Genomic DNA, 18321 nt, shown 5'->3' with positions numbered 1-18321 from the left:
TGGGCTGTTGAGAGGAGTAAAAAACCATCAAAAATTTCAATCCTGCATGATTCTACCAAGAAATGTGATTCTTCATTCAAAACCTGATTTTTGCTATTGGGCTCTATTGAATAATGAATGTTTTGAATTTTCTCCAAAAGTAAAGTAGTTGCAAACTCATGCTTTTAGAAACTTGTTTGGGCTCATGAGAGGAGTAGAAAAACATCAAAAATTTGAGTCCTGCATGATTCTACCAAGAAATGTGTGTTCATTCAAACCGCTGGTTTTTGATAGTTTGGGCCCTATTGAATAATGAATGTTTTGAATTTTCTCCAAAAGTAAAGCAGTTGCAAACTCATCCTTTTAGAAACTTGTTTGGGCTGTAGAGAGGAGTAAAAAACCATCAAAAATTTCAATCCTGCATGATTCTACCAAGAAATGTGATTCTTCATTCAAAACCTGATTTTTGCTATTGGGCTCTATTGAATAATGAATGTTTTGAATTTTCTCCAAAAGTAAAGTAGTTGCAAACTCATGCTTTTAGAGACTTGTTTGGGCTCATGAGAGGAGTAGAAAAACATCAAAAATTTCAGTCCTGCATGATTCTACCAAGAAATGTGTGTTCATTGAAACCGCTGGTTTTTGATAGTTTGGGCCCTATTGAATAATGAATGTTTTGAATTTTCTCCAAAAGTAAAGTAGTTGCAAACTCATCCTTTTAGAAACTTGTTTGGGCTGTTGAGAGGAGTAAAAAACCATCAATAATTTCAGTCCTGCATGATTCTACCAAGAAATGTGTGTTCATTCAAACCGCTGGTTTTGGATAGTTTGGGCCCTATTGAATAATGAATGTTTTGAATTTTCTCCAAAAGTAAAGTAGTTGCAAACTCATCCTTTTAGAAACTTGTTTGGGCTGTTGAGAGGAGTAAAAAACCATCAATAATTTCAATCCTGCATGCTTCTACCAAGAAATGTGATTCTTCATTCAAAACCTGATTTTTGCTATTGGGCTCTATTGAATAATGAATGTTTTGAATTTTCTCCAAAAGTAAAGTAGTTGCAAACTCATGCTTTTAGAGACTTGTTTGGGCTCATGAGAGGAGTAGAAAAACATCAATAATTTCAGTCCTGCATGATTCTACCAAGAAATGTGTGTTCATTCAAACCGCTGGTTTTTGATAGTTTGGGCCCTATTGAATAATGAATGTTTTGAATTTTCTCCAAAAGTAAAGTAGTTGCAAACTCATCCTTTTAGAAACTTGTTTGGGCTGTTGAGAGGAGTAAAAAACCATCAAAAATTTCAATCCTGCATGATTCTACCAAGAAATGTGATTCTTCATTCAAAACCTGATTTTTGCTATTGGGCTCTATTGAAAAGTGAATGTTTTGAATTTTCTCCAAAAGTAAAGTAGTTGCAAACTCATGCTTTTAGAGACTTGTTTGGGCTCATGAGAGGAGTAGAAAAACATCAAAAATTTCAGTCCTGCATGATTCTACCAAGAAATGTGTGTTCATTGAAACCGCTGGTTTTTGATAGTTTGGGCCCTATTGAATAATGAATGTTTTGAATTTTCTCCAAAAGTAAAGTAGTTGCAAACTCATCCTTTTAGAAACTTGTTTGGGCTGTTGAGAGGAGTAAAAAACCATCAAAAATTTCAATCCTGCATGATTTTACCAAGAAATGTGATTCTTCATTCAAAACCTGATTTTTGCTATTGGGCTCTATTGAATAGTGAATGTTTTGAATGTTCTCCAAAAGTAAACTAGTTGCAAACTCATGCTTTTAGAAACTTGTTTGGGCTCATGAGAGGAGTAGAAAAACATCAAAAATTTCAGTCCTGCATGATTCTACCAAGAAATGTGTGTTCATTGAAACCGCTGGTTTTTGATAGTTTGGGCCCTATTGAATAATGAATGTTTTGAATTTTCTCCAAAAGTAAAGTAGTTGCAAACTCATCCTTTTAGAAACTTGTTTGGGCTGTTGAGAGGAGTAAAAAACCATCAAAAATTTCAATCCTGCATGATTTTACCAAGAAATGTGATTCTTCATTCAAAACCTGATTTTTGCTATTGGGCTCTATTGAATAATGAATGTTTTGAATTTTCTCCAAAAGTAAAGTAGTTGCAAACTCATGCTTTTAGAGACTTGTTTGGGCTCATGAGAGGAGTAGAAAAACATCAAAAATTTCAGTCCTGCATGATTCTACCAAGAAATGTGTGTTCATTGAAACCGCTGGTTTTTGATAGTTTGGGCCCTATTGAATAATGAATGTTTTGAATTTTCTCCAAAAGTAAAGTAGTTGCAAACTCATCCTTTTAGAAACTTGTTTGGGCTGTTGAGAGGAGTAAAAAACCATCAAAAATTTCAATCCTGCATGATTCTACCAAGAAATGTGATTCTTCATTCAAAACCTGATTTTTGCTATTGGGCTCTATTGAATAATGAATGTTTTGAATTTTCTCCAAAAGTAAAGTAGTTGCAAACTCATGCTTTTAGAGACTTGTTTGGGCTCATGAGAGGAGTAGAAAAACATCAAAAATTTCAGTCCTGCATGATTCTACCAAGAAATGTGTGTTCATTGAAACCGCTGGTTTTTGATAGTTTGGGCCCTATTGAATAATGAATGTTTTGAATTTTCTCCAAAAGTAAAGTAGTTGCAAACTCATCCTTTTAGAAACTTGTTTGGGCTGTTGAGAGGAGTAAAAAACCATCAAAAATTTCAATCCTGCAAGATTCTACCAAGAAATGTGATTCTTCATTCAAAACCTGATTTTTGCTATTGGGCTCTATTGAATAATGAATGTTTTGAATTTTCTCCAAAAGTAAAGTAGTTGCAAACTCATCCTTTTAGAAACTTGTTTGGGCTGTTGAGAGGAGTAAAAAACCATCAAAAATTTCAATCCTGCATGATTCTACCAAGAAATGTGATTCTTCATTCAAAACCTGATTTTTGCTATTGGGCTCTATTGAATAATGAATGTTTTGAATTTTCTCCAAAAGTAAAGTAGTTGCAAACTCATGCTTTTAGAGACTTGTTTGGGCTCATGAGAGGAGTAGAAAAACATCAAAAATTTCAGTCCTGCATGATTCTACCAAGAAATGTGTGTTCATTGAAACCGCTGGTTTTTGATAGTTTGAGCCCTATTGAATAATGAATGTTTTGAATTTTCTCCAAAAGTAAAGTAGTTGCAAACTCATCCTTTTAGAAACTTGTTTGGGCTGTTGAGAGGAGTAAAAAACCATCAAAAATTTCAATCCTGCATGATTTTACCAAGAAATGTGATTCTTCATTCAAAACCTGATTTTTGCTATTGGGCTCTATTGAATAATGAATGTTTTGAATTTTCTCCAAAAGTAAAGTAGTTGCAAACTCATGCTTTTAGAGTCTTGTTTGGGCTCATGAGAGGAGTAGAAAAACATCAAAAATTTCAGTCCTGCATGATTCTACCAAGAAATGTGTGTTCATTGAAACCGCTGGTTTTTGATAGTTTGGGCCCTATTGAATAATGAATGTTTTGAATTTTCTCCAAAAGTAAAGTAGTTGCAAACTCATCCTTTTAGAAACTTGTTTGGGCTGTTGAGAGGAGTAAAAAACCATCAAAAATTTCAATCCTGCATGATTTTACCAAGAAATGTGATTCTTCATTCAAATCCTGATTTTTGCTATTGGGCTCTATTGAATAATGAAAGTTTTGAATTTTCTCCAAAAGTAAAGTAGTTGCAAACTCATGCTTTTAGAGACTTGTTTGGGCTCATGAGAGGAGTAGAAAAACATCAAAAATTTCAGTCCTGCATGATTCTACCAAGAAATGTGTGTTCATTGAAACCGCTGGTTTTTGATAGTTTGGGCCCTATTGAATAATGAATGTTTTGAATTTTCTCCAAAAGTAAAGTAGTTGCAAACTCATCCTTTTAGAAACTTGTTTGGGCTGTTGAGAGGAGTAAAAAACCATCAAAAATTTCAATCCTGCATGATTCTACCAAGAAATGTGATTCTTCATTCAAAACCTGATTTTTGCTATTGGGCTCTATTGAATAATGAATGTTTTGAATTTTCTCCAAAAGTAAAGTAGTTGCAAACTCATGCTTTTAGAGACTTGTTTGGGCTCATGAGAGGAGTAGAAAAACATCAAAAATTTCAGTCCTGCATGATTCTACCAAGAAATGTGTGTTCATTCAAACCGCTGGTTTTTGATAGTTTGGGCCCTATTGAATAATGAATGTTTTGAATTTTCTCCAAAAGTAAAGTAGTTGCAAACTCATCCTTTTAGAAACTTGTTTGGGCTGTTGAGAGGAGTAAAAAACCATCAAAAATTTCAATCCTGCATGATTCTACCAAGAAATGTGATTCTTCATTCAAAACCTGATTTTTGCTATTGGGCTCTATTGAATAATGAATGTTTTGAATTTTCTCCAAAAGTAAAGTAGTTGCAAACTCATGCTTTTAGAGACTTGTTTGGGCTCATGAGAGGAGTAGAAAAACATCAAAAATTTCAGTCCTGCATGATTCTTCCAAGAAATGTGTGTTCATTGAAACCGCTGGTTTTTGATAGTTTGGGCCCTATTGAATAATGAATGTTTTGAATTTTCTCCAAAAGTTAAGTAGTTGCAAACTCATCCTTTTAGAAACTTGTTTGGGCTGTTGAGAGGAGTAAAAAACCATCAAAAATTTCAATCCTGCATGATTCTACCAAGAAATGTGATTCTTCATTCAAAACCTGATTTTTGCTATTGGGCTCTATTGAATAATGAATGTTTTGAATTTTCTCCAAAAGTAAAGTAGTTGCAAACTCATGCTTTTAGAGACTTGTTTGGGCTCATGAGAGGAGTAGAAAAACATCAAAAATTTCAGTCCTGCATGATTCTACCAAGAAATGTGTGTTCATTGAAACCGCTGGTTTTTGATAGTTTGGGCCCTATTGAATAATGAATGTTTTGAATTTTCTCCAAAAGTAAAGTAGTTGCAAACTCATCCTTTTAGAAACTTGTTTGGGCTGTTGAGAGGAGTAAAAAACCATCAAAAATTTCAATCCTGCATGATTCTACCAAGAAATGTGATTCTTCATTCAAAACCTGATTTTTGCTATTGGGCTCTATTGAATAATGAATGTTTTGAATTTTCTCCAAAAGTAAAGTAGTTGCAAACTCATGCTTTTAGAAACTTGTTTGGGCTCATGAGAGGAGTAGAAAAACATCAAAAATTTGAGTCCTGCATGATTCTACCAAGAAATGTGTGTTCATTCAAACCGCTGGTTTTTGATAGTTTGGGCCCTATTGAATAATGAATGTTTTGAATTTTATCCAAAAGTAAAGCAGTTGCAAACTCATCCTTTTAGAAACTTGTTTGGGCTGTTGAGAGGAGTAAAAAACCATCAAAAATTTCAATCCTGCATGATTCTACCAAGAAATGTGATTCTTCATTCAAAACGCTGGTTTTTGCTATTGAGCTCTATTGAATAATAAATGTTTTGAATTTTCTCCAAAAGTAAAGTCGTTGCAAACTCATCCTTTTAGAGACTTGTTTGGGCTCATGAGAGGAGTAGAAAAACATCAAAAATTTCAGTCCTGCACGATTCTACCAAGAAATGTGTGTTCATTCAAACCGCTGTTTTTTGATATTTTGGGCCCTATTGAATAATGAATGTTTTGAATTTTCTCCAAAAGTAAAGTAGTTGCAAACTCATCCTTTTAGAAACTTGTTTGGGCTGTTGAGAGGAGTAAAAAAACATCAAAAATTTCAATCCTGCATGCTTCTACCAAGAAATGTGATTCTTCATTCAAAACCTGATTTTTGCTATTGGGCTCTATTGAATAATGAATGTTTTGAATTTTCTCCAAAAGTAAAGTAGTTGCAAACTCATGCTTTTAGAAACTTGTTTGGGCTCATGAGAGGAGTGGAAAAACATCAAAAATTTCAGTCCTGCATGATTCTACCAAGAAATGTGTGTTCATTGAAACCGCTGGTTTTTGATAGTTTGGGCCCTATTGAATAATGAATGTTTTGAATTTTCTCCAAAAGTAAAGTAGTTGCAAACTCATCCTTTTAGAAACTTGTTTGGGCTGTTGAGAGGAGTAAAAAACCATCAAAAATTTCAATCCTGCATGATTTTACCAAGAAATGTGATTCTTCATTCAAAACCTGATTTTTGCTATTGGGCTCTATTGAATAGTGAATGTTTTGAATTTTCTCCAAAAGTAAAGTAGTTGCAAACTCATGCTTTTAGAAACTTGTTTGGGCTCATGAGAGGAGTAGAAAAACATCAAAAATTTCAGTCCTGCATGATTCTACCAAGAAATGTGATTCTTCATTCAAAACCTGATTTTTGCTATTGGGCTCTATTGAATAATGAATGTTTTGAATTTTCTCCAAAAGTAGTTGCAAACTCATGCTTTTAGAGACTTGTTTGGGCTCATGAGAGGAGTAGAAAAACATCAAAAATTTCAGTCCTGCATGATTCTACCAAGAAATGTGTGTTCATTGAAACCGCTGGTTTTTGATAGTTTGGGCCCTATTGAATAATGAATGTTTTGAATTTTCTCCAAAAGTAAAGTAGTTGCAAACTCATCCTTTTAGAAACTTGTTTGGGCTGTTGAGAGGAGTAAAAAACCATCAAAAAGTTCAATGCAGCATGATTCTACCAAGAAATGTGATTCTTCATTCAAAACCTGATTTTTGCTATTGGGCTCTAGTGAAAAGTGAATGTTTTGAATTTTCTCCAAAAGTAAAGTAGTTGCAAACTCATGCTTTTAGAGACTTGTTTGGGCTCATGAGACGAGTAGAAAAACATCAAAAATTTCAGTCCTGCATGATTCTACCAAGAAATGTGTGTTCATTGAAACCGCTGGTTTTTGATAGTTTGGGCCCTATTGAATAATGAATGTTTTGAATTTTCTCGAAAAGTAAAGTAGTTGCAAACTCATCCTTTTAGAAACTTGTTTGGGCTGTTGAGAGGAGTAAAAAACCATCAATAATTTCAGTCCTGCATGATTCTACCAAGAAATGTGTGTTCATTCAAACCGCTGGTTTTTGATAGTTTGGGCCCTATTGAATAATGAATGTTTTGAATTTTCTCCAAAAGTAAAGTAGTTGCAAACTCATCCTTTTAGAAACTTGTTTGGGCTGTTGAGAGGAGTAAAAAACCATCAATAATTTCAATCCTGCATGCTTCTACCAAGAAATGTGATTCTTCATTCAAAACCTGATTTTTGCTATTGGGCTCTATTGAATAATGAATGTTTTGAATTTTCTCCAAAAGTAAAGTAGTTGCAAACTCATGCTTTTAGAGACTTGTTTGGGCTCATGAGAGGAGTAGAAAAACATCAATAATTTCAGTCCTGCATGATTCTACCAAGAAATGTGTGTTCATTCAAACCGCTGGTTTTTGATAGTTTGGGCCCTATTGAATAATGAATGTTTTGAATTTTCTCCAAAAGTAAAGTAGTTGCAAACTCATCCTTTTAGAAACTTGTTTGGGCTGTTGAGAGGAGTAAAAAACCATCAAAAATTTCAATCCTGCATGATTCTACCAAGAAATGTGATTCTTCATTCAAAACCTGATTTTTGCTATTGGGCTCTATTGAAAAGTGAATGTTTTGAATTTTCTCCAAAAGTAAAGTAGTTGCAAACTCATGCTTTTAGAGACTTGTTTGGGCTCATGAGAGGAGTAGAAAAACATCAAAAATTTCAGTCCTGCATGATTCTACCAAGAAATGTGTGTTCATTGAAACCGCTGGTTTTTGATAGTTTGGGCCCTATTGAATAATGAATGCTTTGAATTTTCTCCAAAAGTAAAGTAGTTGCAAACTCATCCTTTTAGAAACTTGTTTGGGCTGTTGAGAGGAGTAAAAAACCATCAAAAATTTCAATCCTGCATGATTCTACCAAGAAATGTGATTCTTCATTCAAAACCTGATTTTTGCTATTGGGCTCTATTGAATAATGAATGTTTTGAATTTTCTCCAAAAGTAAAGTAGTTGCAAACTCATCCTTTTAGAAACTTGTTTGGGCTGTTGAGAGGAGTAAAAAACCATCAAAAATTTCAATCCTGCATGATTCTACCAAGAAATGTGATTCTTCATTCAAAACCTGATTTTTGCTATTGGGCTCTATTGAATAATGAATGTTTTGAATTTTCTCCAAAAGTAAAGTAGTTGCAAACTCATGCTTTTAGAAACTTGTTTGGGCTCATGAGAGGAGTAGAAAAACATCAAAAATTTCAGTCCTGCATGATTCTTCCAAGAAATGTGTGTTCATTGAAATCGCTGGTTTTTGATAGTTTGGGCCCTATTGAATAATGAATGTTTTGAATTTTCTCCAAAAGTAAAGTAGTTGCAAACTCATCCTTTTAGAAACTTGTTTGGGCTGTTGAGAGGAGTAAAAAACCATCAAAAATTTCAATCCTGCATGATTCTACCAAGAAATGTGATTCTTCATTCAAAACCTGATTTTTGCTATTGGGCTCTATTGAATAATGAATGTTTTGAATTTTCTCCAAAAGTAAAGTAGTTGCAAACTCATGCTTTTAGAGACTTGTTTGGGCTCATGAGAGGAGTAGAAAAACATCAAAAATTTCAGTCCTGCATGATTCTACCAAAAAATGTGTGTTCATTGAAACCGCTGGTTTTTGATAGTTTGGGCCCTATTGAATAATGAATGTTTTGAATTTTCTCCAAAAGTAAAGTAGTTGCAAACTCATCCTTTTAGAAACTTGTTTGGGCTGTTGAGAGGAGTAAAAAACCATCAAAAATTTCAATCCTGCATGATTCTACCAAGAAATGTGATTCTTCATTCAAAACCTGATTTTTGCTATTGGGCTCTATTGAATAATGAATGTTTTGAATTTTCTCCAAAAGTAAAGTAGTTGCAAACTCATGCTTTTAGAAACTTGTTTGGGCTCATGAGAGGAGTAGAAAAACATCAAAAATTTGAGTCCTGCATGATTCTACCAAGAAATGTGTGTTCATTCAAACCGCTGGTTTTTGATAGTTTGGGCCCTATTGAATAATGAATGTTTTGAATTTTCTCCAAAAGTAAAGTAGTTGCAAACTCATCCTTTTAGAAACTTGTTTGGGCTGTTGAGAGGAGTAAAAAACCATCAAAAATTTCAATCCTGCATGCTTCTACCAAGAATTGTGATTCTTCATTCAAAACCTGATTTTTGCTATTGGGCTCTATTGAATAATGAATGTTTTGAATTTTCTCCAAAAGTAAAGTAGTTGCAAACTCATGCTTTTAGAGACTTTTTTGGGCTCATGAGAGGAGTAGAAAAACATCAAAAATTTCAGTCCTGCATGATTCTACCAAGAAATGTGTGTTCATTCAAACCGCTGGTTTTTGATAGTTTGGGCCCTATTGAATAATGAATGTTTTGAATTTTCTCCAAAAGTAAAGTAGTTGCAAACTCATCCTTTTAGAAACTTGTTTGGGCTGTTGAGAGGAGTAAAAAACCATCAAAAATTTCAATCCTGCATGATTCTACCAAGAAATGTGATTCTTCATTCAAAACCTGATTTTTGCTATTGGGCTCTATTGAATAATGAATGTTTTGAATTTTCTCCAAAAGTAAAGTAGTTGCAAACTCATGCTTTTAGAGACTTGTTTGGGCTCATGAGAGGAGTAGAAAAACATCAAAAATTTCAGTCCTGCATGATTCTACCAAGAAATGTGTGTTCATTGAAACCGCTGGTTTTTGATAGTTTGGGCCCTATTGAATAATGAATGTTTTGAATTTTCTCCAAAAGTAAAGTAGTTGCAAACTCATCCTTTTAGAAACTTGTTTGGGCTGTTGAGAGGAGTAAAAAACCATCAAAAATTTCAATCCTGCATGATTTTACCAAGAAATGTGATTCTTCATTCAAAACCTGATTTTTGCTATTGGGCTCTATTGAATAGTGAATGTTTTGAATGTTCTCCAAAAGTAAACTAGTTGCAAACTCATGCTTTTAGAAACTTGTTTGGGCTCATGAGAGGAGTAGAAAAACATCAAAAATTTCAGTCCTGCATGATTCTACCAAGAAATGTGTGTTCATTGAAACCGCTGGTTTTTGATAGTTTGGGCCCTATTGAATAATGAATGTTTTGAATTTTCTCCAAAAGTAAAGTAGTTGCAAACTCATCCTTTTAGAAACTTGTTTGGGCTGTTGAGAGGAGTAAAAAACCATCAAAAATTTCAATCCTGCATGATTCTACCAAGAAATGTGATTCTTCATTCAAAACCTGATTTTTGCTATTGGGCTCTATTGAATAATGAATGTTTTGAATTTTCTCCAAAAGTAAAGTAGTTGCAAACTCATGCTTTTAGAGACTTGTTTGGGCTCATGAGAGGAGTAGAAAAACATCAAAAATTTCAGTCCTGCATGATTCTACCAAGAAATGTGTTTTCATTGAAACCGCTGGTTTTTGATAGTTTGGGCCCTATTGAATAATGAATGTTTTGAATTTTCTCCAAAAGTAAAGTAGTTGCAAACTCATCCTTTTAGAAACTTGTTTGGGCTGTTGAGAGGAGTAAAAAACCATCAAAAATTTCAATCCTGCATGCTTCTACCAAGAATTGTGATTCTTCATTCAAAACCTGATTTTTGCTATTGGGCTCTATTGAATAATGAATGTTTTGAATTTTCTCCAAAAGTAAAGTAGTTGCAAACTCATGCTTTTAGAGACTTGTTTGGGCTCATGAGAGGAGTAGAAAAACATCAAAAATTTCAGTCCTGCATGATTCTACCAAGAAATGTGTGTTCATTCAAACCGCTGGTTTTTGATAGTTTGGGCCCTATTGAATAATGAATGTTTTGAATTTTCTCCAAAAGTAAAGTAGTTGCAAACTCATCCTTTTAGAAACTTGTTTGGGCTGTTGAGAGGAGTAAAAAACCATCAAAAATTTCAATCCTGCATGATTCTACCAAGAAATGTGATTCTTCATTCAAAACCTGATTTTTGCTATTGGGCTCTATTGAATAATGAATGTTTTGAATTTTCTCCAAAAGTAAAGTAGTTGCAAACTCATGCTTTTAGAGACTTGTTTGGGCTCATGAGAGGAGTAGAAAAATATCAAAAATTTCAGTCCTGCATGATTCTACCAAGAAATGTGTGTTCATTGAAACCGCTGGTTTTTGATAGTTTGGGCCCTATTGAATAATGAATGTTTTGAATTTTCTCCAAAAGTAAAGTAGTTGCAAACTCATCCTTTTAGAAACTTGTTTGGGCTGTTGAGAGGAGTAAAAAACCATCAAAAATTTCAATCCTGCATGATTTTACCAAGAAATGTGATTCTTCATTCAAAACCTGATTTTTGCTATTGGGCTCTATTGAATAGTGAATGTTTTGAATGTTCTCCAAAAGTAAACTAGTTGCAAACTCATGCTTTTAGAGTCTTGTTTGGGCTCATGAGAGGAGTAGAAAAACATCAAAAATTTCAGTCCTGCATGATTCTACCAAGAAATGTGTGTTCATTGAAACCGCTGGTTTTTGATAGTTTGGGCCCTATTGAATAATGAATGTTTTGAATTTTCTCCAAAAGTAAAGTAGTTGCAAACTCATCCTTTTAGAAACTTGTTTGGGCTGTTGAGAGGAGTAAAAAACCATCAAAAATTTCAATCCTGCATGATTCTACCAAGAAATGTGATTCTTCATTCAAAACGCTGGTTTTTGCTATTGGGCTCTATTGAATAATGAATGTTTTGAATTTTCTCCAAAAGTAAAGTAGTTGCAAACTCATGCTTTTAGAGACTTGTTTGGGCTCATGAGAGGAGTAGAAAAACATCAAAAATTTCAGTCCTGCATGATTCTACCAAGAAATGTGTGTTCATTGAAACCGCTGGTTTTTGATAGTTTGGGCCCTATTGAATAATGAATGTTTTGAATTTTCTCCAAAAGTAAAGTAGTTGCAAACTCATCCTTTTAGAAACTTGTTTGGGCTGTTGAGAGGAGTAAAAAACCATCAAAAATTTCAATCCTGCATGATTTTACCAAGAAATGTGATTCTTCATTCAAAACCTGATTTTTGCTATTGGGCTCTATTGAATAGTGAATGTTTTGAATGTTCTCCAAAAGTAAACTAGTTGCAAACTCATGCTTTTAGAAACTTGTTTGGGCTCATGAGAGGAGTAGAAAAACATCAAAAATTTCAGTCCTGCATGATTCTACCAAGAAATGTGTGTTCATTGAAACCGCTGGTTTTTGATAGTTTGGGCCCTATTGAATAATGAATGTTTTGAATTTTCTCCAAAAGTAAAGTAGTTGCAAACTCATCCTTTTAGAAACTTGTTTGGGCTGTTGAGAGGAGTAAAAAACCATCAAAAATTTCAATCCTGCATGATTTTACCAAGAAATGTGATTCTTCATTCAAAACCTGATTTTTGCTATTGGGCTCTATTGAATAATGAATGTTTTGAATTTTCTCCAAAAGTAAAGTAGTTGCAAACTCATGCTTTTAGAGACTTGTTTGGGCTCATGAGAGGAGTAGAAAAACATCAAAAATTTCAGTCCTGCATGATTCTACCAAGAAATGTGTGTTCATTGAAACCGCTGGTTTTTGATAGTTTGGGCCCTATTGAATAATGAATGCTTTGAATTTTCTCCAAAAGTAAAGTAGTTGCAAACTCATCCTTTTAGAAACTTGTTTGGGCTGTTGAGAGGAGTAAAAAACCATCAAAAATTTCAATCCTGCATGATTCTACCAAGAAATGTGATTCTTCATTCAAAACCTGATTTTTGCTATTGGGCTCTATTGAATAATGAATGTTTTGAATTTTCTCCAAAAGTAAAGTAGTTGCAAACTCATCCTTTTAGAAACTTGTTTGGGCTGTTGAGAGGAGTAAAAAACCATCAAAAATTTCAATCCTGCATGATTCTACCAAGAAATGTGATTCTTCATTCAAAACCTGATTTTTGCTATTGGGCTCTATTGAATAATGAATGTTTTGAATTTTCTCCAAAAGTAAAGTAGTTGCAAACTCATGCTTTTAGAAACTTGTTTGGGCTCATGAGAGTAGAAAAACATCAAAAATTTCAGTCCTGCATGATTCTTCCAAGAAATGTGTGTTCATTGAAACCGCTGGTTTTTGATAGTTTGGGCCCTATTGAATAATGAATGTTTTGAATTTTCTCCAAAAGTAAAGTAGTTGCAAACTCATCCTTTTAGAAACTTGTTTGGGCTGTTGAGAGGAGTAAAAAACCATCAAAAATTTCAATCCTGCATGATTCTACCAAGAAATGTGATTCTTCATTCAAAACCTGATTTTTGCTATTGGGCTCTATTGAATAATGAATGTTTTGAATTTTCTCCAAAAGTAAAGTAGTTGCAAACTCATGCTTTTAGAGACTTGTTTGGGCTCATGAGAGGAGTAGAAAAACATCAAAAATTTCAGTCCTGCATGATTCTACCAAAAAATGTGTGTTCATTGAAACCGCTGGTTTTTGATAGTTTGGGCCCTATTGAATAATGAATGTTTTGAATTTTCTCCAAAAGTAAAGTAGTTGCAAACTCATCCTTTTAGAAACTTGTTTGGGCTGTTGAGAGGAGTAAAAAACCATCAAAAATTTCAATCTTGCATGATTCTACCAAGAAATGTGATTCTTCATTCAAAACCTGATTTTTGCTATTGGGCTCTATTGAATAATGAATGTTTTGAATTTTCTCCAAAAGTAAAGTAGTTGCAAACTCATGCTTTTAGAAACTTGTTTGGGCTCATGAGAGGAGTAGAAAAACATCAAAAATTTGAGTCCTGCATGATTCTACCAAGAAAAGTGTGTTCATTCAAACCGCTGGTTTTTGATAGTTTGGGCCCTATTGAATAATGAATGTTTTGAATTTTCTCCAAAAGTAAAGCAGTTGCAAACTCATCCTTTTAGAAACTTGTTTGGGCTGTAGAGAGGAGTAAAAAAACATCAAAAATTTCAATCCTGCATGATTCTACCAAGAAATGTGATTCTTCATTCAAAACCTGATTTTTGCTATTGGGCTCTATTGAATAATGAATGTTTTGAATTTTCTCCAAAAGTAAAGTAGTTGCAAACTCATGCTTTTAGAGACTTGTTTGGGCTCATGAGAGGAGTAGAAAAACATCAAAAATTTCAGTCCTGCATGATTCTACCAAGAAATGTGTTTTCATTGAAACCGCTGGTTTTTGATAGTTTGGGCCCTATTGAATAATGAATGTTTTGAATTTTCTCCAAAAGTAAAGTAGTTGCAAACTCATCCTTTTAGAAACTTGTTTGGGCTGTTGAGAGGAGTAAAAAACCATCAAAAATTTCAATCCTGCATGCTTCTACCAAGAATTGTGATTCTTCATTCAAAACCTGATTTTTGCTATTGGGCTCTATTGAATAATGAATGTTTTGAATTTTCTCCAAAAGTAAAGTAGTTGCAAACTCATGCTTTTAGAGACTTGTTTGGGCTCATGAGAGGAGTAGAAAAACATCAAAAATTTCAGTCCTGCATGATTCTACCAAGAAATGTGTGTTCATTCAAACCGCTGGTTTTTGATAGTTTGGGCCCTATTGAATAATGAATGTTTTGAATTTTCTCCAAAAGTAAAGTAGTTGCAAACTCATCCTTTTAGAAACTTGTTTGGGCTGTTGAGAGGAGTAAAAAACCATCAAAAATTTCAATCCTGCATGATTCTACCAAGAAATGTGATTCTTCATTCAAAACCTGATTTTTGCTATTGGGCTCTATTGAATAATGAATGTTTTGAATTTTCTCCAAAAGTAAAGTAGTTGCAAACTCATGCTTTTAGAGACTTGTTTGGGCTCATGAGAGGAGTAGAAAAACATCAAAAATTTCAGTCCTGCATGATTCTACCAAGAAATGTGTGTTCATTGAAACCGCTGGTTTTTGATAGTTTGGGCCCTATTGAATAATGAATGTTTTGAATTTTCTCCAAAAGTAAAGTAGTTGCAAACTCATCCTTTTAGAAACTTGTTTGGGCTGTTGAGAGGAGTAAAAAACCATCAAAAATTTCAATCCTGCATGATTTTACCAAGAAATGTGATTCTTCATTCAAAACCTGATTTTTGCTATTGGGCTCTATTGAATAGTGAATGTTTTGAATGTTCTCCAAAAGTAAACTAGTTGCAAACTCATGCTTTTAGAAACTTGTTTGGGCTCATGAGAGGAGTAGAAAAACATCAAAAATTTCAGTCCTGCATGATTCTACCAAGAAATGTGTGTTCATTGAAACCGCTGGTTTTTGATAGTTTGGGCCCTATTGAATAATGAATGTTTTGAATTTTCTCCAAAAGTAAAGTAGTTGCAAACTCATCCTTTTAGAAACTTGTTTGGGCTGTTGAGAGGAGTAAAAAACCATCAAAAATTTCAATCCTGCATGATTTTACCAAGAAATGTGATTCTTCATTCAAAACCTGATTTTTGCTATTGGGCTCTATTGAATAATGAATGTTTTGAATTTTCTCCAAAAGTAAAGTAGTTGCAAACTCATGCTTTTAGAGACTTGTTTGGGCTCATGAGAGGAGTAGAAAAACATCAAAAATTTCAGTCCTGCATGATTCTACCAAGAAATGTGTGTTCATTGAAACCGCTGGTTTTTGATAGTTTGGGCCCTATTGAATAATGAATGTTTTGAATTTTCTCCAAAAGTAAAGTAGTTGCAAACTCATCCTTTTAGAAACTTGTTTGGGCTGTTGAGAGGAGTAAAAAACCATCAAAAATTTCAATCCTGCATGATTCTACCAAGAAATGTGATTCTTCATTCAAAACGCTGGTTTTTGCTATTGGGCTCTATTGAATAATGAATGTTTTGAATTTTCTCCAAAAGTAAAGTAGTTGCAAACTCATCCTTTTAGGGACTTGTTTGGGCTCATGAGAGGAGTAGAAAAACATCAAAAATTTCAGTCCTGCACGATTCTACCAAGAAATGTGTGTTCATTCAAATCCCTGGTTTTTGATATTTTGGGCCCTATTGAATGATGAATGTTTTGAATTTTCTCCAAAAGTAAAGTAGTTGCAAACTCATCCTTTTAGAAACTTGTTTGGGCTGTTGAGAGGAGTAAAAAACCATCAAAAATTTCAATCCTGCATGATTCTACCAAGAAATGTGATTCTTCATTCAAAACCTGATTTTTGCTATTGGGCTCTATTGAATAATGAATGTTTTGAATTTTCTCCAAAAGTAAAGTAGTTGCAAACTCATGCTTTTAGAGACTTGTTTGGGCTCATGAGAGGAGTAGAAAAACATCAAAAATTTCAGTCCTGCATGATTCTACCAAGAAATGTGTGTTCATTGAAACTGCTGGTTTTTGATAGTTTGGGCCTTATTGAATAATGAATGTTTTGAATTTTCTCCAAAAGTAAAGTAGTTGCAAACTCATCCTTTTAGAAACTTGTTTGGGCTGTTGAGAGGAGTAAAAAACCATCAAAAATTTCAATCCTGCATGATTCTACCAAGAAATGTGATTCTTCATTCAAAACCTGATTTTTGCTATTGGGCTCTATTGAATAATGAATGTTTTGAATTTTCTCCAAAAGTAAAGTAGTTGCAAACTCATGCTTTTAGAGACTTGTTTGGGCTCATGAGAGGAGTAGAAAAACATCAAAAATTTCAGTCCTGCATGATTCTACCAAGAAATGTGTGTTCATTCAAACCGCTGGTTTTTGATAGTTTGGGCCCTATTGAATAATGAATGTTTTGAATTTTCTCCAAAAGTAAAGTAGTTGCAAACTCATCCTTTTAGAAACTTGTTTGGGCTGTTGAGAGGAGTAAAAAACCATCAAAAATTTCAATCCTGCATGATTCTACCAAGAAATGTGATTCTTCATTCAAAACCTGATTTTTGCTATTGGGCTCTATTGAATAATGAATGTTTTGAATTTTCTCCAAAAGTAAAGTAGTTGCAAACTCATGCTTTTAGAGACTTGTTTGGGCTCATGAGAGGAGTAGAAAAACATCAAAAATTTCAGTCCTGCATGATTCTTCCAAGAAATGTGTGTTCATTGAAACCGCTGGTTTTTGATAGTTTGGGCCCTATTGAATAATGAATGTTTTGAATTTTCTCCAAAAGTTAAGTAGTTGCAAACTCATCCTTTTAGAAACTTGTTTGGGCTGTTGAGAGGAGTAAAAAACCATCAAAAATTTCAATCCTGCATGATTCTACCAAGAAATGTGATTCTTCATTCAAAACCTGAGTTTTGCTATTGGGCTCTATTGAATAATGAATGTTTTGAATTTTCTCCAAAAGTAAAGTAGTTGCAAACTCATGCTTTTAGAAACTTGTTTGGGCTCATGAGAGGAGTAGAAAAACATCAAAAATTTGAGTCCTGCATGATTCTACCAAGAAATGTGTGTTCATTCAAACCGCTGGTTTTTGATAGTTTGGGCCCTATTGAATAATGAATGTTTTGAATTTTCTCCAAAAGTAAAGTAGTTGCAAACTCATCCTTTTAGAAACTTGTTTGGGCTGTTGAGAGGAGTAAAAAACCATCAAAAATTTCAATCCTGCATGATTCTACCAAGAAATGTGATTCTTCATTCAAAACCTGATTTTTGCTATTGGGCTCTATTGAATAATGAATGTTTTGAATTTTCTCCAAAAGTAAAGTAGTTGCAAACTCATGCTTTTAGAGACTTGTTTGGGCTCATGAGAGGAGTAGAAAAACATCAAAAATTTCAGTCCTGCATGATTCTACCAAGAAATGTGTGTTCATTGAAACCGCTGGTTTTTGATAGTTTGGGCCCTATTGAATAATGAATGTTTTGAATTTTCTCCAAAAGTAAAGTAGTTGCAAACTCATCCTTTTAGAAACTTGTTTGGGCTGTTGAGAGGAGTAAAAAACCATCAAAAATTTCAATCCTGCATGATTCTACCAAGAAATGTGATTCTTCATTCAAAACCTGATTTTTGCTATTGGGCTCTATTGAATAATGAATGTTTTGAATTTTCTCCAAAAGTAAAGTAGTTGCAAACTCATGCTTTTAGAAACTTGTTTGGGCTCATGAGAGGAGTAGAAAAACATCAAAAATTTGAGTCCTGCATGATTCTACCAAGAAATGTGTGTTCATTCAAACCGCTGGTTTTTGATAGTTTGGGCCCTATTGAATAATGAATGTTTTGAATTTTCTCCAAAAGTAAAGCAGTTGCAAACTCATCCTTTTAGAAACTTGTTTGGGCTGTAGAGAGGAGTAAAAAACCATCAAAAATTTCAATCCTGCATGATTCTACCAAGAAATGTGATTCTTCATTCAAAACCTGATTTTTGCTATTGGGCTCTATTGAATAATGAATGTTTTGAATTTTCTCCAAAAGTAAAGTAGTTGCAAACTCATGCTTTTAGAGACTTGTTTGGGCTCATGAGAGGAGTAGAAAAACATCAAAAATTTCAGTCCTG

This window comes from Dendrobates tinctorius, unplaced genomic scaffold (assembly GCF_039654945.1).
Source record: "Dendrobates tinctorius isolate UK_male_01 unplaced genomic scaffold, ASM3965494v1 ptg000302l, whole genome shotgun sequence".
NCBI lineage: Eukaryota > Metazoa > Chordata > Amphibia > Anura > Dendrobatidae > Dendrobates > Dendrobates tinctorius.
Note: the sequence above shows the minus strand (reverse complement) of the source record.